Source organism: Manis javanica, chromosome 11 (assembly GCF_040802235.1).
Source record: "Manis javanica isolate MJ-LG chromosome 11, MJ_LKY, whole genome shotgun sequence".
Lineage (NCBI taxonomy): Eukaryota > Metazoa > Chordata > Mammalia > Pholidota > Manidae > Manis > Manis javanica.
The window spans coordinates 113,926,668-113,950,621 of NC_133166.1; the positions used below are offsets into that span (position 1 = coordinate 113,926,668).

A 23,954-nucleotide genomic window follows, 5' to 3' on the forward strand; every position below is an offset into this window, starting at 1 on the left:
CCTGTGGCCAGGATTCTCACCTGGCCCTGGCTGACTGGCTCACTGCACACCTGTGGGCAATACATGGCTGTTGACTCTATATAAAGAGCTCTGCCCAGTGCTCTGGGCGTGACATGGTGGCAGGGCTGTACCACTGCAGGAGAGCAGAGCAGAGGCTGGAGTGGTGGCAGCGCTGAGGACAGAGGCCCAGAGGACGGCTGTGTGGGCAGAGGGGCCCAGAGGCAGAGACCGGCTTGCTGCATGCAGACTTGCTCTGAGTGATGGGATTTTAGGCACTGACCTGCCACCTGGAAATAAAGTTGGGTATAACCCTTTCACCCCAAGAACGTTTTGCTGTCAATTTCTTTGGTCACATCAAATCCATAGCGAACTTGCCCAGGGCTGAAACCCATTGGCAAGACACTTGTTACACACTTTTTCCTCCTTCATGATGCTTATTACAACTGTACCCACTGCTTAATGTAATTACCCGACAGCACTTGTCTTCCCCACTGCAGTGTCCACAGGCAGAGGCACACCTTCTGATCGCTGGAACCCAGCACTAGGTCCAACATGCTACAGGCCCAATCACACCACACATCCCTTTTCTAGTCTGAAACCTAACTGCTGCATATAAGCCCATCTGGTTATAAACCCCTTTCCTCAAATCTATAATTACAAAAGCACTCAACAATCTATCAAAGAATTCCAAATCAGTCTTTATCAATGGCTATTTCAGATCTATCTGCAATCAATCTATCTCCAAGGTTCCACAGAATCTGTTAGTAATAATTCATATGATCAGGTCAATATAAGAAGCCTTGCAAAACTGCCCAAAGCGTTCAACAGTCCATTAAATACTACAACATACAATTTGGCAGGGCAGTACTTCAGTTGCCAATGTGTTAGAAAACTACCATGAATTCGTGATCACACCTGTTAAAAATCTGCTCCTATAAATATTGTCAGAAATGTATCTCATTTGAGAAGTTAGATGACTTGTCAGAGTTCAATTAGTGCTGCAAGTAAAGCCTGGGGAATTCACAATTGACCTTTCACCTAAGGCAGAGCTGTTGCTCTAAGTCCGGAGCTGTCACACAAATTCAAATGTGAATCTGAGTATTTAATACCAAGCTCCAAAGCAAAGTAATTACTAATGTCATGTTATTATTAAAGTATCATTTCTCTCCCAGCTTTGCAGAGTCAAACTCACACGTAAGAGCTTCCCAAGCAGCCTCAGGTGGGAAAGGGACCTGCACCGGATCCCCTGCAGTTTCCCACCTGTGTACAATAATGCTTTGCTCACCCCTTCAGGACAAAATGGCGACTAGATATGGCATCACTAATCACCTAATCACGCTGGGCTGGTTGTGCTAACTGCTGAAGAGGAGACTGTACTAGGCTAGAAACAGCCTCCAAAAGATACCAGTCCTAGTCTGGAATCTGCAAATGTTCATTTATAAAGAAAAGGGTCATTGGAGGCGTGATTAAATTACAGATTTTGAGATGAAGCTGATGACCCAGGTGAGCTCCAACTGCCATCACAAGTGCCCTTATAAGAGAGGGGCAGTTGGAGATTTGACACCACACACAATAGGAGAGGCAAAGACTGGAGGGATGCAGTCTCAAGCAAGGAACACCTGAGCCACCAGCTGGTAGAGGCAAGGATCAAGTCTCTCCTAGAGCCTCCAGGGGAAGTCCTGCTCATACCCTGATTTTGGCCCAGTGAAACTGATGGGGAACTGGCCTCTGAACTGTAAGAGAATACATTTCCCTTGTTCTAAGTCTCCAAGTTTGTGGTCATGCGTTACAGCACCCACAGGAAACTAATACAGAAACCATGAACAAGTAAATCAGAAATGCTTTAGTACCAGACTCCAGAAATACACAAAACTCCAACATGTCACAAGAAAGACGATTTTAAACACCATTAAAAAGTTGTTTTAAATGCATTTAAAAAGAAAAGTAATTCTCCCCCTTCAACTGTAGGTATGAAACATGGCTACAGAGAGCTATATAAATTTTGAAGATAAAGCTGATATCTCAGTTACACACCTAATTAAGTCATACAGTGTGCTTAGATAAGAAGACCATACTTAGAAGTGTTATGAACACTTTTATGTTTATATAAAAACCCTAAAAAAGGAAACTAAAACAATCAGGATATTTCACTTAGAACATTTTAAACAGCAAAATAAGTCTATGATCAGGCATACCCAACATTTACACTTACCTACTGGGCCACAGATCTATGGCTGGGCATGTACTAAACTCCTCTCTCTACTTGCCTCATTACAGAAAATATTGCTTCCTAGTTCCTTATTTATCCACATCCAATACGTATCACAACAAAGGATTTTATATAAGCAAGATCCACATCTCCAACTGTCTCAGTAGCTATTTCTAAAATATGATTGTGGTTGTTGAGGGAAATTCCTCAACAAAATAAAACACAACCACAAACCTTCCTCCCATCTCTCTGTACCTGGTCCATCTGCTTACCTCCTAGGGCCTATAAATAAAATCAAGAATGCTTCCTTCCTGCACTCAAACAGCATTTTATTCTTTTTATGAACAGATGCCACCTAATGTCACTAGTCTGTAAGTACAGCCCAGAGTTCCTCAGAAGCTGTTAAGGTAGGTAAAGCCTAACAAAGAATAATCAATTCTTACTGGGCAAAGACAAGGGTGAGGAAAAACTTCCAAAAGGTGATTTTTGGGGCTGGGTCTTAAAGGCCAAAGCTGAGTTTGCCAGGTGGTAGACTCTGCAGGAAGCAGCACACCCAGTGGTTCAGGATGGAGTCCAAAGGCCTGGGTCCCACCATGCACTATTCATTACTCTCTAGTGGTACAGCCATGGACAAGTCATTTAACATCACTAATGCCTCATTAGTAAAATGAAAATGGGGCCCACCTCATCAGTCTGGCACAAGAATTAAATGGGCAGAAACTGCTAATAAAATAAAGGTTTCTAACTGCCTCTTCAAGTAACTAAGGCAGAAACGTAGGGCCAAGTGTGTTGAGGTATATTATTCATAAAACTTTAAACATCTGTTTAAAGAAACTTCCTTCCCTCCATGCCTCATCCTACCGTAACTACCATAAGAAAAAAAATCACATCAACTTATCTATTAAAGTACCAATTTTCAAGACAATAAAAAAGGACTGGGGTGTTAATTTTTAATACAGAGTGAGATCAGCTTTGCGTTTCCTACTGTTCCTGAAGAGAAGAGGCTGTGACTTTAAGCAACAATGTATAATTAAAGATCATACCAAGCTCCACCTCATACATCAAGATTTAGAGGAACTATATAGATTTTGTTACAGTGGAATTTAGATTGTTATGTCTCTGGTAAAATATTTTTTCTTAGTGTTAACTCAATTTTTAAAGCAACAATTTAAATAATAACTCCTCCATTCATTTGGTGCTTCCTATATTCATATTATCATTTAATTATCACACCGAGTAAAGTAGGTGCTTTTCATTGTGGTACGGATGAGAAGTTGGGGAGTTTGCTCAATCATACTCTAGAAAAAGAACCCACTGGTAGAAAAGCATGTGACTGGAGGCAGAGAGAAACTCTAGTTCAACAGTAGCAGTGAATGCAAACGGAGAGAAAATCTCTGGGATTTCAAATATAAGGTTGGCAAGCCTTGGTAACAAATTAGATACAGTTAGTATGGACAAAAAGGAATTCAAGATGAGTCAGAAATCTCTAGTTGGGGCAAAAGCTGTAGTTGGGGAGACTGCAAGATCGCTATAACCTGAGTTTGGGACTAGAGAAGGGCCAGGTTTGCAGGAAAGATGGATTTCCTAAATTAGAAGAGGGTGGCACTACTCAGGTGATGCTGTCATACATAAGATGTTAGAACTCAGAAGAGAAGTACGGACTATGAAGCAAGTAATATTAATCAAAGGACTACTTACCAAGCATTTCAATATTCTCTCAATTCAAAGAATCACTGATTTCCAGAGCAAAGGTCTTAGTTTAAAAGAAACAGGCTCCGGGAGATAAATTACCTAGCCAAAGTAATTAACATCTTCTGACATAATATGCTACCAATACATGAACCCCCACCTCCACCCCCAAAATCTGAGCTTTATCACTGGCACTTAAATGGAAGGAATAAGGGGAGGGAAGAAGGAAGGAAATGAAATGAGTAAGACACACAGAGAGGCACTGTGGGAGACAGAAGTCTTGCAAAGTAGCCCCTTCACTTAGGGACTGTCTCAGGCTATGTGCTGTCAAGTGGGCAGCACAGTGTCCAGCACGTAGCTCAGTAAATGTCTGCTCAAGACATGAGTGAAGAACTGAATGCCATAGGGACAATCTGGCATCCTGGGCACAAGAAAGACACCTCTTAGCTCTAGTTTTCTGGGCACCATTTTACAACATTGCTCTTATTATGATCCATGAACTGTGCTGATAACCTTACATGCATCCTTTCATTTACCCTCACCAGTCCTTTAACATATACAATATAAACACATTTAATATTTAATGTAAATATATAATATATAACATATAGAATGAAAGTATTAAATATATACAATACTACTATTACCCAGATTTTACAAATGACAGCAAGTCTTAGAGAACTAGAAAAAAACTAAGCATAGGCCAGGATGCAAGACTGGACACTCTTGACACCACATAAGAAAGCAATACAATTTTGACTGAAACAAAATTTTAAACATACTTTTGCCCCATATTTGAAGGATAAGACCCTAGAACAAAAGAGACATGGATCCTGATTCCAGGAAGCTCAGAGTATAGTGTGGGATGAGAGGTGAACATCCAGTAAGTATGAAACTGTAAATTCTGGTAAGAGCTATAAAGGAGATAAATAGGACATTAGGAGAAAGAATAATGTGGGAATGGACTTTAGATTGGATGATCAAGGAAAATAAATCAAAATCATAAATATAGAAATCATTACCTTTTTTTTTGGTTCAGGAACACTCCTGGTATCTATTTATATCCACCAAACATATTTTCTGAGGCAACCAGCTTTGTTTAAATCCTCCTGGACCCCAAATGGGGTCTGCTTCTGTTTTTAACAGGTAAGGAGAAGAAGGTGTCCATTTGGCCTCTTTGCCTCACTGCCTCACTGGCTTAATCAGGCCCCCTTTACGCCTCTTCCTGAGACATAAGTTGGTTTTCTTAATAAAAATCCCGCATCAAATACCACAAACATGAAAATAAAAATACTCCTCAAAGAGATCATTAAGTTGTATCAGATATTTCAAACTTGTTACAGAAATAAGACAAAAGAAATCATTCTGCAGACCTAGAATCCACTCAATGCAACATTTATCAAGAACCGACTGGGGAAAGAATCAATGAAAGCAAGAGCTGGTTCTTCGAGAAAATAAAACAAAATAGATAAACCCCTAGCCAGATTTATCAAGAAAAAAAGAGAGTCTACACACATAAACAGAATCAGAAATGAGAAAGGAAATATCACTACAGACCCCACAGCAATACAAAGAATTATTAGAGAATACTATGAAATATTATATGCCAACAAACTGGACAACCTAGAAGAAATGGACAACTTTCTAGAAAAATACAACTTTCCAAGGCTGATCCAGAAAGAAACAGAAAATCTGAACAGACCAATTACCAGCAACAAAATTGAACTGGTAATCAAAAACCTACCTAAGAACAAAACGCCTGGGCCAGATGGCTTCACCACTGAATTTTATCAAACATTTAGTGAAGACCTAATATCCATCCTCCTTAAAGTTTTCCAAAGAGTAGAAAAAGAGGGAATAGTTCCAAACTCATTCTATGAGGCCAGCATCACTCTAATACCATAACCAGGCAAAGACACCACAAAAAAAGAAAATTACAGACCGATATCCCTGATGAACATAGATGCAAAAATACTCAACAAAATATTAGCACACCGAATTCAGAAATGCATCAAAAAGATCATCTATCATGATCAAGTAGGATTTATTCCAGGGATGCAAGGATGGTACAACATTCAAAAATCCATTAACATCATCCACCACATTAACAAAAAAGACAAAAACCACAGGATCATCTCCATAGATGCTGAAAAAGCATTTGACAAAATTCAATATTCATTCATGATAAAAACTCTCAACAAAATGGGTATAGAGGGCAAGAACCTCAGCATAATAAAGGCCATATATGACAAACCCACAGCCAACATCATACTGAACAGCGAGAAGCTGAAAGCTTTTCCTTTAAGATCAGGAACAAGACAAGGATGCCCACCCTCCCCACTTCTATTCAACATAGTACTGGAGGTCCTGGCCACGGCAATCAGACAACACAAAGAAATACAAGGCATCCAGATTGCAAGGGAGAAGTTAAACTGTCCCTGCCTAAAGCAATCTACAGATTCAATGCAATTCCTATCAAAATACCAACAGCATTCTTTAACAAACTAGAGCAAATCGTTCTAAAATTCATATGGGACCACAAAAGACCACGAATACCCAAAGCAATCTGGAGAAGGAAGAATAAAGCTGGGAGATTATGCTCCCCAACTTAAAGCTCTCCTACAGAGCCACAGTAATCAAGACAATTTGGTACTGGCACAAGAACAGACCCATAGACTAATGGAACAGACTCCAGAGCTCAGATATAAACCAGACCATATATGGTCAATTAATACATGATAAAGGCGCTATGGACATATCGTGGGGAAATGACAGCCTCTTCAACAATTGGTGTTGGCAAAACTGGACAGCTACATGCAAGAGAATGAAACTGGATTATTGTTTAACCCCATACACAAAAGTAAACTCGAAATGGATCAAAGATCTGAATGTAAGTCATGAAACCATAAAACTCTTAGAGAAGACAACGTAGGCAAAAATCTCCTGAATATAAGCATGAGCAACTTCTTCCTGAACCCACCTCCTCGAGCAAGAGAAACAAAAGCAAAAATGAACACATGGGACTACATCAAACTAAAAAGCTTATGCACAGCAAAGGACACCATCAACAGAACAAAAAGGCATCCTACAATATGGGAGAATATATTTGTAAATGACATATGTGACAAGGGTTAACACCCAAAATATAAAGAACTCACACGCCTCAACACCCAAAAAGCAAATAACCTGATTAACAGATGGGCAGAAGATATGAAGAGACACTTCTCCAAAGAAGAAATTCAGATGGCCAACAGACACATGAAAAGATGCTCCACATCACTAATCACCAGGGAAAAGCAAATTAAAACCACAATGAGATATCACCTCACACCAGTAAGGATGGTCAGCATCGATAAGACTAAAAACAACAAATGCTGGCAAGGATGCAGAGAAAGGGGAACCCTCCTACACTGCTGGTGGGAATGTAAGCTAGTTCAACCATTGTGGAAAGCAATATGGGGGTTCCTCAAAAAACTAAAAATAGAAATACCATTTGACCCAGAAATTCCACTTCTTGGAATTTACCCAAAGAATACAACTTGTCAGACTCAAAAAGACATATGCACCTCTGTGTTTATCGCAGCACTATTTAAAATAGTCAAGATATGGAAGCACCCTAAGTGTCCATCAGTAGATGAATGGATAAAGAAGATGTGGTATGTATACACAATGGAATACTATTCAGCCATAACAAAGAAACAAATCCTACCATTTGCAACAACATGGATGGAGCTGGAGGATATTATGCTCAGTGAAAATAGCTAGGTGGAAAAAGACAAGTGCCAAATGATTTCCCTCATTCGTGGAGCATAACAGCAAAGCAAAACTGAAGGAACAAAACAGCAGCAGACTCACAGACTCCAAGAAGGAACTAGTGGTTACCAAAGGGGAGAGGTGTGGGAGGGCGCAGAGGGATGGAGGGAGATGGGGATTGAGGGGTATTATGTTTAGTACACATGGTGCGGGGGGATCAGAGGAAAAACAGTGTAGCACAAAGGCAAACAGTGAATCTGTGGCATCTTACTACACTGATGGACAGTGACTACATTGGGGTATGGGTGGGGGGACTTGATAATATGGGTAAATGTAGTAACCACGTTGTTTTTTCATGTGAAAACTTCATAAGAGCGTGTATCAATAACTTAATGAAAATATAAAATTAAAAAAAAAAGAACCTACTGGGAAGCCCGTGGGCACTGTTCGTGGTGCTGGAATACTGGTTGTGTCCAGGGAACACTAGAGGGCGCACGAGAGTTTCGGCTTTCAATAAAATCCGGCAGAGTTACTAGGTGAGGGAGGTCGGTGGGAGGAACTTGCAACCCAAAAGGAAGCACGTGAAAACAGGTCTCTGAAGACCTGAGCAGAAGGGTGCAGAATAGGAGAAGAATGACCCTCCTACTGAAGAGGTCTTTCTACTTAAGACCTGAGGGAAACGTTGTGCTATTAGCAATGGGCTAACCAGGTGTTTGTATCCACTAAGATGCCCAAGTTAGAATACGGGTGTTTATTTCACCCTGACACACACAACTAAGGGTTCACCAGCTTGGCAATCCTATGAGGGAGGTGAGACAAGTATTACCTCTACAAATGAAAGGACTAAGGCTTAGAAATGAACATGCTTTCCTGAAGTCAGATTGCTATTATTTCAGTAGAAAACCCTACCGTTCATACTACCGTCTGGGGTTTACTCCAATACTTAGGCCACATGTGCATCACCTAAACAAAGAGGGTTACCACTAGGGAATGCTCCCTAGATCTGTTTACTTCTTTCAACAGTGCCCACTGGCTTTTCGTTAGTGCAATATTATAGTACAGTAAACAAGATATCTTGCAGAGATGCAACTGGCCATTCAGATATGGAAGCCAGCAAGCAGTCTGGGGGCCGCTGATCTACTCTAGTTTCTCAATTCTAAAATCCAACTGATTGTAAGCTACAGTATCAATTTAATAACATTCCAAAAAAAGGAGGAAAAACTACACAGACTACACAGCTTAACTATACAGAGAGATGTCAAAATATGATTAAAATAGCTCTTAGAAGTGAGAGAACAGGGTGGCCGTTAAGTGTAAAAGATGAAGTATAATTTAGGATTGGAAGTGATCTCAGAGACTGAAGTTTACTTTACAGACAAAGAAACTGACGCTTGGTCCTGTCAATGTCCGATGTGGATATGAAGGAGCAGACTGAAACACAGGCGTTGATACCTACTCCAATGGTCCGAATTATGAGAATGAAAAGGGGTTTATAGTAAGAACTAAAGTTAAACCAGATTTGTAGAGGGTTTTTTTGGGGGGGAGGGGTGCAGAGTTGGCAGAAAGAATTTAAAGAAAGCTGTTAAACTTCCCCTATTAAAAATCCTTCCGACAAAGCACTAGCACACTCACTCCCTACTTCTTAGCCATTAAAACTGCAGGGTTTAATTCACATTTCCAACTTCAAACAGAAAGTATCTATTTTAAGATTTCAAAGTTGGCAGTCTATCCAATTAAGAAATTGCCTTTCAAATCACTGTGTTTTAATGCTTGCAATTTGAAGTGCATTGGCTAGTTTTAAGTTTATGTTGTAATAATTCAAGTTTGTGCTTCTTAGAGTGATGAAAGTCATTTCCTACACCAAGACATATCAGTAAAATAAGCTTTTGCACTAAAATAAAAACAACTAAAAAGCTGGCTGAAAAACGAAGCTACATCTTATATATAGACCTTCCTTCTACTGCTCAGAGCCATATCTAAGATAAAGCAACGCCGCACTCTGCCCGCATTTACCTAGTACAAAGTGAACGTATCCATAGCAAGTAACTCTTCAGGTGCGCTTTTCAAGATGGACAAATTATCTGTGACTGTTTCAAAAATGATTTCACGTTCGCTTTTCAAAATATTTATGCTTTTACTGCTAATCATCAAAAGTTACAGGCGTGTTCTCAATATTAAATAATGGGGAAAAGTTTCGTCTGGTCACTGCTTCCTCTAACTCTACACAGCAGTCTTTACACCTACGGGATCATGTTCAACTATACTTTAAATCAAAATAGTTTAAATCTAAAAAGGTCCTGATGGAAGAATCACGATCACAATCAGTTCACCTGCCCTCTATTCTAGGTAAGAGTCCCCTCTCCCCGAGGGAATTTCACTTGGCAAGTTCTTAAATATTAACTTCAGAGAACACAGGTCCACCTCCCGAGTATTCCTAAACTTTCCCCACTGGATGGATCGGAAGGAATCGCTCCAGAACGGGGCCAACTCAACCCGAATGGAGAGCGTGAATTTCTCGGAGTCCAACTTCTACACTTTACTATCACAGCAAGCTGGGTCCAGCTGTCATCTTGAAAACGTGCTTCCCTCCCTCGCAGAAGTGGGAGCGACGCCGACACACATCATCTTCGGATGTGTGCGCGGCCCATCGAGTCGCCCGGGGCGACGGTGGGCAGCGCGAAGGGGCCAGGCCGACGCGCAGGGCGTCGGGACAGGGAGGCGGCCGCGGCCGGCGTCCCTGTCCAGGGAGGACGAGGCGGCGGAGGCCGGCCCGCAGGGGCTCGCCGAGGAGCTCGAGCCCAAACAAAAACAACCCAAAGTTGAGCGCGGCCGAGGTAGCAGATTGGGCGAGACCGTTCACGGCTGCCCATTGGAGAAGAGAGAAAACAGCGTCCCCCAATCGCGAGCGGCGGGGCTGCTCCCCTCGTGCGGCCGCGGGCCGCCCCGGCGCTGCCCGACGGCCGCTACCGCTCCCTTCCGGCGGCGGCGCCCACTGCAGGCCCGCGCCCCCCGCCGCCGCCGCCGCCGCGCCCCTCCCCCGGCCGCCGCCCGGCCCCGGCCCCGGCCGCCGGCCCGCCCCCAGCCCGGCGCCCCCCGCACGCCCGCGCGCCGGCCCCGCTCACCGCCGGCGACGCTCGCTCCTCCCGGGGCGCGTCGAGGCCCCGCTGTCCGGCCGCCGCGCTGGGGGGCCCTCGCCGCCGGGCGACACCTCTCCGGCCCCCAAGAAAATTAATCACCAAAAAATAATTCCAGAGAAAAATGGAGAGTAAAAATCCAAGATGGCGGCCTTGCCGCAGCACCACCCGCTCCATCCGCTGTCGGGAAATGAGTCCCAGCCGCGGCCGGAGCCCTCAGCCCGCCCCGCGCCCCCTCGCCCGGGGCCTCACCTCGCCGCTCGCGCGGCCGCGGGGTCCCAGAGGCAGCCGCGGGCCGGGGGCTCTGCGTCCCACGTCCTGACGCCACGCGTGCCGCCTCCGGTGCCCGGGCGCCCTCACCTCATAGCCCCGGAGCTTCACCGTCTGCGCCGCAGACGCGTCGCCGCCCCCGGTGAGCCGCCCGGACGCCGCCCGGGATCGGTGGAAGGACACGAAAAGGAGTGCTCTCGGTCGGGCGGAGGGACACCACGTCGGCTTGCGGCGTCGCAGCCGCTTCTGTTGCTTGTACGGGACTCGGTGGGGGGGGGGGGGGAGGCGGAGAAACACGAGAAAGAAATGAGTACCTGCCGGGTGCTCCCGACGGCGGAGGGACAAAAAACGATTTTGAGCGGACGAACCGAGTCGTTTCCTCGCGTCTCTCGTTGCGGAGGGATCCGCGCTGAACGGTCGGCAGGGATCCCTCCGCCGCTCGCTGCCCTTTAAATCGCGGCTGGAGGCGGTGTCGCCGCGCGCCCTTCGGTGCCGCCCTGGCGTTTGCTTGTCCCTCGTGCTTGGTCCCCGCGGTGTCCGCGAGCTGGGCTCCCTACACCCGCTGGGGTCCCTTTGCGCAGCTGCGCTCACGGGGCCCGCGTCGGGACAGGGCCACCCCTGAGGAACAGGCAGGCTCTCGCCCGCTGCGCCGATGGGAGGTGGTCCCACGGAGGCGAGATCCTTTGTTGTGGGAATGGGTGTCGTTGGAAACAGATACACCCTTAATGACCATGTGGGCAGCCGGAGCATTCCACCGCTCGGTGCGGGCGAAAGGACGGAGTGCGGGCGCACTGATCGGGCCACTGGCTTCCCAGTGTCAATCGGCCATTTCTCGAGCACCTACTGTGCGCCGGTTTTCCGTGAAACGGGTATTCACGCCTCCCTCCCTAGTTGGGCAATGCCAGCACCAAAGGTGTAGCCCTTCCGGAAGCCTAGGCAAGTCGGGAAGATGCCGAGGGGCTTACGTGCGCCAGGGGCTGCTCCAAGGAGAGTGCTCAGGCCGTGCGGGCTGATGATAATGACTACAAAACAGCAATAGCGAGAGTAACAGGTATACAGCCTTTGCCGCATACCGGGCAAGGATCTCAGGGCCCTGTCATTTACTCCTTACAACAACCCCCAGGAGGTGGGGACTACTGTGGTTCCTAGTTTACACTTAGGGAAACTGAGGCACAGAGAGCTTAACATGACCTCTGATAGGGCTTGAGCCAGAGCCCTTATCCAGTACTCTGGTGAAAAACGTCGTAGACATCAGGCAGAAACAGGTTGCCACAGGTTGGCAGATGCACCGAAGGCGTCCTTAGGGAAGCAGAGAACTGAAAGGTGGCTCGGAATGTGTTCGGAAAAGAGACTGGTTAGGAAATGTGGGACCCGCAAGTGTAAAGGTCGGGGGTTGTTGGGGGGTGCTGTGGCTTCTGGAACTGAGGAAGCCCAGTTTTGCTGAGGAGGTGAGCAGGTCTGGCAGGCAGGTAGATTCCAGGAAGGGACCCATGTCTGCCTTGGTTTCCCCTGCATCCCCAGGGCCTGGCACAGAATAGACACGCTATAAAGGACAGTTCAGAGGAGAGTGGATGGCCACCAGGACTGTGGTCCAGGTAACACCAAACACCTTGACTGGGTGGCAGGCATAATGCTTTTTATTCCTTCTACAGATGGGAAACTGGGGCACGGCGATTTGCTGAGCACATGGTGTCTAACAGGCAGAGGCAGAGGCGGGTGGAGGTCTTCAAAACCCCAGCTCCTCCCACTGAGGGAGGCTGACATGGGGTGGGGGGTGGGAGGCCAGTGGGAGCCCACCCAGGCACATTGCTCACACTTCCTGCCCTTCCGCTAAAAAGCCACAGAATTCACTTTGCCATGTTCCTCTTTGCAGACACAACTGACAAATAATTGTTTTGCTTTTATTAGTTTCTGATTTGTCACTGAACCTTCTTTCCAAGATGTTCATAGTGCTTGGTTCCAAATACTCTAATTGCATCCCAGAAACACTGAGACTGGCTTTGTCACCCCCTTACCCCCACTGGATGCCCACAGGAGGCACTCACATGAGGGAAACCATCTACCTCCAATGGGCAGCCACAGCCCTGCCTGGACCATTCAGGGTCTTGATGCCCAGGCCCCAAGTCCAGCCACACCTGGGCAGCCCTCCACAGCCTCGAACACAAGTGTCTTTCCCAGTCCAAGCTTTCCAGAGTCCCCCCAACACAGGTCCCTGGGCTGACACCCAAACCCCCAGCCCTGTAAAGCCCCCAGACTCCCAGGATGCTGGCCCCCTCCATTTATTCACTGCACAATGACTTGCAAAGGAGCAGGCCAGGCCCGCAGCCTGGCAGTGGAGACAGAGGAGCAAACCCAAGCACAGCTTCCTCCCTTTTGGGCTCCCCAGGTCGGGGTCTCCGCCTCTCCCAGCCCCCACGTTGCTGGCTGCTCTTTCAGCCTCAGCAGGGAGGCTCGGGGTGGGCGGGGCCTGGCAGAGCTGAGCGGGCGCTCCGAACCTTGCTGTGGCTGTGCTGAAGGGAGGCTGGGGCTAGGCTGGGCAGCCCGGGTGGCGCTTCTGGGGGAGACTGGAAATTTGACTTTCCCAGAGTGAGTGTGGCCAGCTGGAGGCCTCCCCTCCTGCCAGCTGGCAGGAGAGGGGCGGATGGGGGACAGGAAGTAGTGTGGCCAGATACCTGCCCTGCCCCCACAGGACAGGAGCCATTGGCGTTTACACTGTGGTGCCTCTGAATGTCCCCAAGTGGAGATGCTAAGCCACAGAGGCAGGGGGACCCACCGAGCCTGGACAGCACGAAGGTATTAAGCGCTCTATGAAGAAAGACTGAGTCTGCATAAGGGGTCAGCCCCAGAAGCCCCAGGAGTGCCAGCCCAGCCTGGAGCTGACCTGGGAGCCATGCCTTTCTCTGGGCGCTGGCTGAGGTCATGGAACCTACTCCAGTCCCCCTAGCAGGGCCCAGGGCCCTCCAGAGCCCCAGCCTGGTGCCACCAACCCTGCACCACTCTCAGTCCCCCTGCCCCCCCTTCAAAGGCCAGGTTCGCCCAGCAACTGTCTGGCAGGGATTCACTTGCTGGGATCCTGTGCCCACAGGTCATGCCAACCCCAGAATTCCAGGCTGGATGGAGGGTGGCTACTTGTTGTAAAGTGATATGTTGGCTTCTGGACTTGGCACACATCTCACTGGGTCCCTCACCCCTGCCCAGAGGAAGGGATATTCTAACAGGGTGGGGGTCCAGGACAGGTAGGAGAAGGGCAGGGGCACACCCAGCACCAGTCCCGTGACCTGGCTGGACAGCCGCTGGCTTCCTGGCCACCTGTCCGGGTCCCACCAGGCTCCCTCCCTGTTCCTCACTTTCTCCCTGCCCCTTTACTGCCTATGCCTCTTTGACAGATGAGGAAACCAAGCCTCTGAAAGGTCAGGTGACCTGCGCAAGGCCCCACAGTCAACAGCAGCAGGCCTTTCTGACACTGAACGGGCTTGTGGTGAGCCTGACCTGGGTGTGAACCCCCGCTCCACAGTGTACCAGCTTTGTGATTTGGGACAAATGATAGAGCCTGTCTACATACCATCCCCTCCACTGTGAAAAGGTGCGGGTGCCTGGACCTGCCTAGGAAATCCCATTCAGAGCCTTACAGTCATTTATGTAATTAAGATGCCCAAATGCCTGTGTCCAGCCTAGATTTCTCCTCTGAACTTCCAACACCACTTTTAGAGGTTTAATAGGCATTTCAAATAGAGCTCGGCTGAAACTGAGCACACACACGTACACACACACACACATTTTCCCCTCAGTCGTCCTGTTACTCAGCTCCCATGCCTACCGTTCATTCTCCCTTAGTGGCCTTTGTTTTGCTCCTTAGCACGTTTCTCTGTCCAGCACCCTGCATCTTACTCGTTGGGTCTACTAGCATGTCTCCCCTCCAGAGTATAAGCCCCTTGAGGGGAGGGGGCTTTGTCTGCCTTGCTCACCACTGTACCTCCAGCACCCGGAACGGCCCGCGATTCCAGAGAACACGCTCAATATTTAAAGGATGGTGTGAACCTTCCGGGGTCACTGCAGGGGTAAAAAGAGGTGCAAGTGGGTCTCCACCCACTCTTCTGGCTCCCAGGTTCAGCTGAGGGGCTTCTCCACTCCCACCCCCGGAATGCGCAAACCCTTCCCTGCCTTTCAAGATGAGGGGTGCCCCAGGATTTGTGTCCACCTGGGGTAACCAGATGAGCCCCAGGTGCAGCCTCGTGTCCCTGAGGGACATCATACTTTTGGGTCCTCACCCCCCTGCAACGGAAGAAGGCTGGCATGGTCACCCTGTCCCCTCTCCCATGGCAGACAGGGTAAAGACAGAAAGGGCTGGCGGCAGCCCGCTGAACATTAGTTTTCTTAAAGGCAGGGAGAGCTTACTCTTACTATTTTTTTAATAATTACAAACTTTTAGGAAGGCTCCAGGATAATCCAAAGAATTATTTTTCCAGAACCATTTAAATTGCTACCCAGTTGCTCCATGACTTCTGAGTAGGTCAGTCTCTGTTTCCCTTTCAACGGAGACAGCCTCCTACAAAACTAGATGGCCGCCATCAAAGTCAGGAGATTGACACTGGTAGGTCCCTGCCATTTGGTCTCCTTACGGGATTCAGGTTTTCCCAGTGACCCTGCTGATGTCCTTTACAGCAAGGGAATTTGTCCCATAGCCCTTGTTCCCTTGTTTGTCTCATCTCCAACTCCCTCGCTCTGGACGAGGTCGTCACTCGCCTTGACTGGTGGGACCTTGGCACTTGCGAAGGTTACAGACCAGTGATTACGTAGTAGGCCACTCAGTTTGGGTTTTTCTGATGGCTCCTCATCATTAGATAAAGGTCGCGTATCTTTGGCAGGAACGTCACAGAAGTGAGGCAGCGTTCTCCTTGCGTCCCTTCTGGAGGCAGGGGATTCCCGTCTGACCCAGAGCTGATGATGCTTACCTGGGCCACTTGTCGCGGAGATGTCTGCCAGGCTTCTCCACTGGAAAGTCACTTGTCTTCCCTTTGTAATAAGTAAGTATTCTGTGGAGAGGTACTTTGAGAGTGTATAACATCCCATTCCTCATCGGACTTCCAATAGATTAATATATTTATATCCATATGGACTTAGGGGCTCCTATTGCATTCAATAGGTTATAATCTGTTTTTCTCTCTCTCCCCCTTTCCCTCCATTTCTTTCCCTCTCTCCTCTTCTCTCTCTGTCCTTCTTCAAAAATATATATATATATATATTTTTTTCTGGTCAGCTCTCTTTATTTTATTTATTTATTATTTTTTTGAGAGGGCATCTCTCATATTTATTGATCAAATGGTTGTTAACAACAATAAAGTTCTGTATAGGGGACTCAATGCACAATCATTAATCAACCCCAAGCCTAGTTCTCAACAGTCTCCAATCTTCTGAAGCATAACGAACAAGTTCTTACATAGTGAATAAGTTCTTACATGGTGAACAGCACAAGGGCAGTCATCACAGAAACTTTCGGTTTTGATCACGCATTATGAACTATAAACAATCAGGTCAAATATGAATATTCGTTTGATTTTTATACTTGATTTATATGTGAATCCCACATTTCTCCCTTATTATTATTGTTGTTATTATTATTTTTTTAAATAAAATGCTGAAGTGGTAGGTAGATGCAAGATAAAGGTAGAAAACATAGTTTAGTGCTGTAAGAGGGCAAATGTAGATGATCAGGTGTGTGCCTATGGACTAAGTATTAATCCAGGCTAGACAAGGGCAGCAAAACATCCACGGATGCAGAAGATTTCTCTCAAAGCAGGGGGGTGAGGTTCTGAGCCTCACCTCTGTTGATTCCCAATTTCTCACCTGATGGCCCCCCTGTGACTGTGCCTGTCTTAGGTTGTTCCTCCCTTGAGGAATCTTACCCGTCTCCGGCTAACCAGTCATCTTTCAGGGCTATATAGGGAAATGTAAAGTTGGTAACTGAGAGAGAAGCAATATTGTTTGAAAAGGTTAGCTTTTTACTTCTTTGCAGATTTATGCCCTGTGGCTTCTATGCCCAGCATTTGTCTTGAGGTATCTTTACCACTTGGAAGAATTACGATACTCGGTAATTTCATTATGAGGCATGAATTCTACTAAAGGGTTGTAATTAGGAAGAAAGAAGAAAAGCTATAGAAGTAGCAGATGGTAGAAAACATGGGAAGATTGATTATTTCTTTGACATATCTTCTTGTAGAGTAACATAAGCATGTATAGGTTTTAAACTACTAATTAAATTGCATACACACATTAACATAATAGGAATACAGCTACATAACCAAAGCAGACCTACAATTACCAGCCATCTCCAGTGAAACCAAGAAAACCACTTAGGCACCCTAGGCATTTGTGAAAACTTATCAATGATATGATGGATATTGTCTAACTGAATTTGAATAGTTTGAGAAAAATCAGACAAATTAAAACAACACATTCCTGGGAACTGTTCACATCCCATATGTTCTTTTAACAGTAGATAGTCTGTAGTTGCAAGATTTTGGAGCGCTGCAACTTGCACTTCTCCTCATTCTTGGTTGAGTTCCGACAGTATAGATCCAGTCAAATTTGTTGTTTCACTGTATGCACAGGCCAGCTTAGATATCTCCTTCTTCATTCCCATGGCAAGTCCAGGAACAGGTGGGATGAATGCAGCCACAACTGCAACAGTGCCAGGATCTTCATTGAAGTTTTTTGATGATCATCTTCTGGAATGACTCTTCCAGAGAATGTTGATGTTGGAAGTTCTTCTTCATATCGTATCTTAATTCGTTTTCTGGGTAGCCAAATTAGGCTTTGATCCTCTGTATAAACACAAACAAACCCTTTGCCCACACTTTGATATGCCCTTTATATCATTGTGAAGAACTTATTGGAGATCACCACACAGGAACTGCTTTTTTTTTTTAAGAGAAAGGAATATTATCAGGAAAATGTACTTCCATAGCTGATCATCTGATACCCTTTAAATGATCAAAATTAAGGATATTTAAAGCATGCTTTAATCGTTGATTTACAGTTAGTTTTATCCTATCAGGGAGTAATCCCCCTTTTCTTTCCTTTTTTTTTGTTATCATTAATCTACAATTACATGAAGAATATTATGTTTACTAGGCTCTCCCCTATACCAGGTCCCCCCCACAAATCCCTTTACAGTCACTGTCCATCAGCATAACAAAATGTAGAATCACTACTTGTCTTCTCTGTGTTGTACAGCCCTCCCCTTTCTCCCACCCCCCCATTATGCATGCTAATCATAATAATCATAATACCCCCTTTCTTCTCCCCCCCCTTATCCCTCCCTACCCACCCATCCTCCCAGTCCCTTTCCCTTTGGTAACTGTTAGTCCATTCTTGGGTTCTGTGATTCTGCTGCTGTTTTGTTCCTTCTGTTTTTCCTTTGTTCTTATACTCCACAGATGAGTGAAATCATTTGGTACTTGTCTTTCTCCGCTTGGCTTGTTTCACTGAGCATAATACCCTCTAGCTCCATCCATGCTGTTGCAAATGGTAGGATTTGTTTTCTTCTTATGGCTGAGTAATATTCCATTGTGTATATGCACCACATCTTCTTTATCAATTCATCTACTGATGGACACTTAGGTTGCTTCCAGTTCTTGGCTATTGTAAATAGTGCTGGGTTAAACATAGGGGTGCATCTGTCTTTTTCAAACTTGAGTGCTGCATTCTTAGGGTAAATTCCTAAGAGTGGAATTCCTGGGTCAAATGGTAAGTCTATTTTGAGCATTTTGAGGAACCTCCATTCTGCTTTCCACAACGGGTGAACTAATTTACATTCCCACCAGCGTGTAATTAGGGCTAAATTTAACAAAGGTTATGCAAGATATACAACCTAAAAATCACCAAACAGATCTAACAGAAATAAAAGAAGACCTAATTAAATGGAGAGACAGATCACATTTATGAATTGGAAGGGAATAAACAACTCATTTAACAAATGGGCAAAAGATCTGAACAGACACCTCACCAAAGATCTACGGGTGACAAATAAGCATATGAAAAAATGTTGAACATGATGTGTCACTAGGAAATTGCAAGCTAAAACAATGAGATACCACTGCCTACCTATTAGAATGGCTAAAATCCAAAAAACGGATGATACTAAATGCTGGTGAGGATGTGGAGCAACAGGAATTCTCAGCCATTGCTGGTGGGAATGCAAAGCGATACAGCCCCTTTGCTAGACACTTTGGTAATTTTTTACAAAACCATAGATACTTTGCCATACAACTCAGCATTCACATTCCTTGGTATTTACCCAAGTGACTTGGAAACTTATGTCCACACAAAAACCTGTACATGAATGTTTACAGCAGCTTTATTTGCATTTACCAAAAGCAGAAGCAACCAAGATGCCTTGCAATAGGTGTAAAGATAAAGAAATGGAGGTGCATCCAGACAACGGAATATTATTCAGGGATAAAAAGAAATGAGATGTCAAGCCACACAAAGACAAGGAGGAACACTAAATGCATATCGCTAAGTGAAAAGCCAGCAACAAAAAGATACATCCATGTAATTCCAGCTACTGGCATACTTGAAAGCATAAAACTACAGTAAAAAGATCAGTGGTTTCCAGGGATTTGGGGGAGTGGCGAAGTGTGACTAGTAGGTGGAACAGGGCGACCTTGAGAGCAGCGAAGCTGTTCTGTATGATATTGTGCCGGTGGACACACCAGACACACAACACAAAGAATGAACCTTAATGTGAACTGTCGGCTTCAGTTAATAGTAAAGTATCAAAATTGTTCATTAAGTATAACAAATGTACCACACTAATGCAAGATGTTAATAATAGGGGAAACTGGGGGCTGGTGTGGGAGTGAGGTGTGTGTGGGAGCTCTTTGTACTATTTGCTCAATATTCTGTACATCCAAAACTATTAAAAAGAAAAAAAGTCAATTAATGAAAAAGGCAACTGAACAGAGGATTTGCAATTTGCCCATCAGAAATGCCCTCTGTCCTCTGCTAGTTCCCAGAGTTAGGGTCCCGTACGCTAGGCAGCCCCCAGCTGGCCTCCTGATGCTGGGTTGCAGGGTGAGTGGAACAAGCTGATCCACCGAGGGGAGAGAGCAGCGTTGCAGAGAGGGGCGGAAATAGAGACGGGGTGCGGAGAAGTGGGGGGAGTGGGGAGGGCGGGGCAGGGGTGGGGTGTTAGAGGGGGCGGGGGGACCCCTGACAGAGCTCCGAGGACAGCCACTCCTTTTGCTTTGTCTTTCCAGTTTCCTCTTCCAAAGTCTGGGCCGGCCGAGCAGCCCTTTCTCACCCGTGGGTTCCATACGACATCTGAAAAAAAAATAAGGTAATATGGTACCTACTTAAGAGGGTGACCGTGAAGATTAGGGGCTCCCTGTGAAGTGCTCGGCAAGGCTGGCTCTTCCTCAGCCCTCATTGTCTTTCTTCCAGTTGTTCCAACCAAGCCTGCCTTGGACCCTACTTGTTTGGGTTTGTCTAATATTTCCTATGATTTAAAGAGTCTGACTGAGATCACCCTATTCAGCGAGGAGTGGCTGAGCTGATGGACCTCAGCTGCAGGCTGGAGAGGGAGGACTGGAGGCCGGGAAGGGGGGTGGGTGGGTTGGAGGCCTCCGGAGCCAGCAGGAGGGACAGCCCTCAGCAGGGCAGCCCCAGTTCCACGTCCTGGGGACTGTCCTGGGTCCTGCAGGATGTTCAGCAGTATCCTACCCACTCCGTCCCCAGTCATGACAACTGAAAATGTCTCCAGACAGTGCCAAATGCCCTCTTGGGGCAAAAACCACCCCTGTTGAAGAACCACTAGCTTGGAGAGTGGCTGGCCTGAGTTCTGGAATATTTGGAGGTACAGCAGTCCTGGTAGCAGAAAGGTCTGGGCTGCAGAGGTGGCAGTGCGCAGCTGGATGCAGGAGGAACGGGGCCCAGGAGATACAGCGTTCAGAGTGTCGGGAAGTCACCTGGTTCCGGCAAGGAGGTGGTAGAAGATGACCTGAAAAATCCTCAGCTTACAAACACTTGGAAATGCTGGATAAAATATCTCAAAGATCATTTCTAATGTATAGCTGAGTCTTTTTTAATTAGCTGCAGTTTTGTTTTGTGTCTTGGTATGAAATCCAATTTATCAGATTTTTCCTTAAGGATAACGATTTCTTTGTTGTAGCTAACAATTCTTTGCCTGACTCAAGACTGTGAAGATTTTCTCCTCTTTCTTTCTTCTAAGAGTTCTGTAGTTTCATGTTTTACCTCGAACTCTGTGCTGCATATTTGGTTCATTTTCACGTAAGGTGTGAGGTACAGGTTGAGGGTCATTTTCTTTTTCTTACCTCTCTTTCTCTCTCTTTTATTATATTTCCTGGGTATGGATGTCCAATTGTTCCAGCACATTTGTTGACTGTTCTTTCTTCATTGACTTGCCTTTTCAACTTCCTTACTCATTCCTCAACCTTGTTCTTTTTAAAATTTGTTTTGACTATTCTAATTCCTTTGTCTTTCCATATACATTTCAAAACCAGCTTGTTGATAATTACAAAAATATCCTGCTGGAAGTTTGATTGGGATTAAGTGAAATCTATAGAGCATTTTATAGAGAATTGTCATGTTAATTCTATATATATCAAGGCTTCCAAACCATAAACATATTGTATGTATCTCTGTTATTTAGGTTGTATCTAATTTCTTCCATCAGTGTTTTGAAGTTTTCAGCTTATATTCTCGCTAGATTTAAATTTAAGTATTTGAAACTTTTGGGAGCTATTTTAAGTGGTAAAGGTCTATTGTTGTTATTTGTTGCTAGTGATCCCTGAGGAAAAGTAGTGATTGTACCATCTTACCGTCTAAAGAGAGTTCCCAGTTTGTGGTGCGAGAAGAACTGGGGCACAGCGTGGCAGCTCCCTGAGTTAGGAGACGGAGCTGGGTGTGTGGGGAGTCTCGGACTAGAGTTCACAGGGCAGAGTGCTGGAAAGGAGGGAGAGAGAGTGTCGGGGGAGGGAGAGAGGAAGGGAGAGGAAGAGAAAGGGAAAGAGAAAGATGCGCATTAGCGGGGAGAGAGAGAGAGAGAGAGAGAGATGGGACTCTGGAGATCCGCAAGCCCTTGGGATGTAATTAAGCTGAGTACATATCAGTACATGCATGTGAAGAAAATGCTAAGGCCAGGGAAAGAAACACCCGAAATGATCAGAGGGAGCATTCACAGTAGCTCCAGATGGGCCGGGAATATGTTTCCTGTTCCACCAGCCAGAGCGGAAACCTTCTGGAGCTTTGGTAAAGTCCTCGGAAGGGTCCCGCCTCGGTAGCGGGGAAATGAGCCCCAGACGAAACACCGCTTGGATCTTGCCTAACGAAGCCAGACTAGAAACAATCTAACTGTTTCCAAGGAACTTAACTGGGACCCAGAACAAATTCAAGAACACTTATATGAATACAAAGTAACAAAAATAGCACACAACAGAGCAAAATCATTTAAAAAACTGGCGTAAATGGTACATGGCATCCAAAAAAAGGTGCCAGGTATGCGAAGAAGCAAGGACCTACGAGTCTTTAGGAGGAGAAATTCAGTCAATTGAAATGGAACCAGAAATGACACAGATGGTGGTTGGTAGACAAAGACACTAAAATAGTTATGAGTTTATCCCATATGCTCAGGAAGCTGAAGGAAAGATTAAGAATGTTAAGTGAAGACCTGGGAAATATTTGTGAGAATACCTGAATTGAACTTCAAGATATTAAAACTGCAATGTCTGAGATGAAACATACATTGGCTAGCATTAATGCCCGATTAGGCCCAGCAGAAGAAAAGGTCAGGGAACTAACATGCCGAACGAAGTGCCCTAGGCACAAGGAAGATGATGGCAGAGAGAAGCTGAAGCTGTGCAAAGGAATGAAGGGTGCTGGAAGTGGAATGATGTGGGTGAATATATAAGATGTTTTTCTTATTATTTAGATCTTATTATAAGGTAATTGTTAAAGCAAAAATATGAAAAATTTGTCTCAGGGTTACATAGAAGTAAAATAACAGCATAAAAACTACAAGGGAAGAAAAGGAAACACACTATTGTAAATTTCTCGTATTATAGGGGAAGTGGTATAATAGAACTTGAAAGTGAACCGTGATAAAGATGTAGGCTACAAAGCAACCACAAAATAAAAAAAACCAAAGGATTTTATATGTATGTTAAAATAGCTAATAAGTCAATAGAGGAGGTAAAATGGAATTCTAAAAAGAAAATTAATATAAAAGAAGTCAGGAAAAAATTAAAAAAGAAACAAAGAACAGATGGGACAAACAGAACACATATAGCAAGATGAGGGATTTAAACCAAACCATCTCAATAATCACATTAAATTTATCCAGACTTCCCAGGTAAAAGGAAGAGATAGTTCAATGGTATTTCAAATGACCCAACTATACGCAACCTATAAGAAATCAACTTTAAATATAAAGACGCAAATAGGTTGTTACACCAATAGGTAAACATCAAGCCAGACCATATTCTGAGCCATAAAACAAGTCTCGTAAATTGAAGAGGATTCAGATCATTCATACACTCTATCCTTTCTGATTACGATAGAAGTAGATAAGAAATGAGTAATAGAAATAGCTTTGAAGATTCTCCAAATATTTGGAAACTAAATAACACATTTATAAATAATGGATAGGTCAAAAAATCAGAAGGGAATTAGAAAAGGCTTTGAAATAAACTGAATGAAAATGAAACACAACATATCAAAATGTGTGAGATGCAGCTACAGTAATATCTAGGGGAAATAAAGCACTAAATATATACATATTAGAAAAGAAGAAAGGTCTCAAATCAAAGACTTCAGCTTCCACTTTAAGAAACCAGTGAAAAAAGACTAAATTAAACCAAAATCAGCAGAAGAAAGGAAAT

The 23,954-nt window shown here is 45.1% G+C and overlaps 1 protein-coding gene across 6 annotated transcripts in view; it reads right to left on the bottom strand.

Annotated features, from left to right (window-relative positions):
• KMT5B (lysine methyltransferase 5B) overlaps positions 1-11,866 on the bottom strand; it is a 57,276-nt gene extending 45,410 nt beyond the window's left edge. The window contains exon 1 of one of the 6 annotated variants that reach the window (XM_017674170.3): positions 11,370-11,866. The gene's annotated coding sequence lies outside the window, so the exon portion shown is untranslated. The other 5 variants (XM_037002425.2, XM_037002422.2, XM_037002427.2 and 2 more) reach the window with 5 other exon arrangements.
• Positions 11,867-23,954: the final 12,088 nt, after the last annotated feature.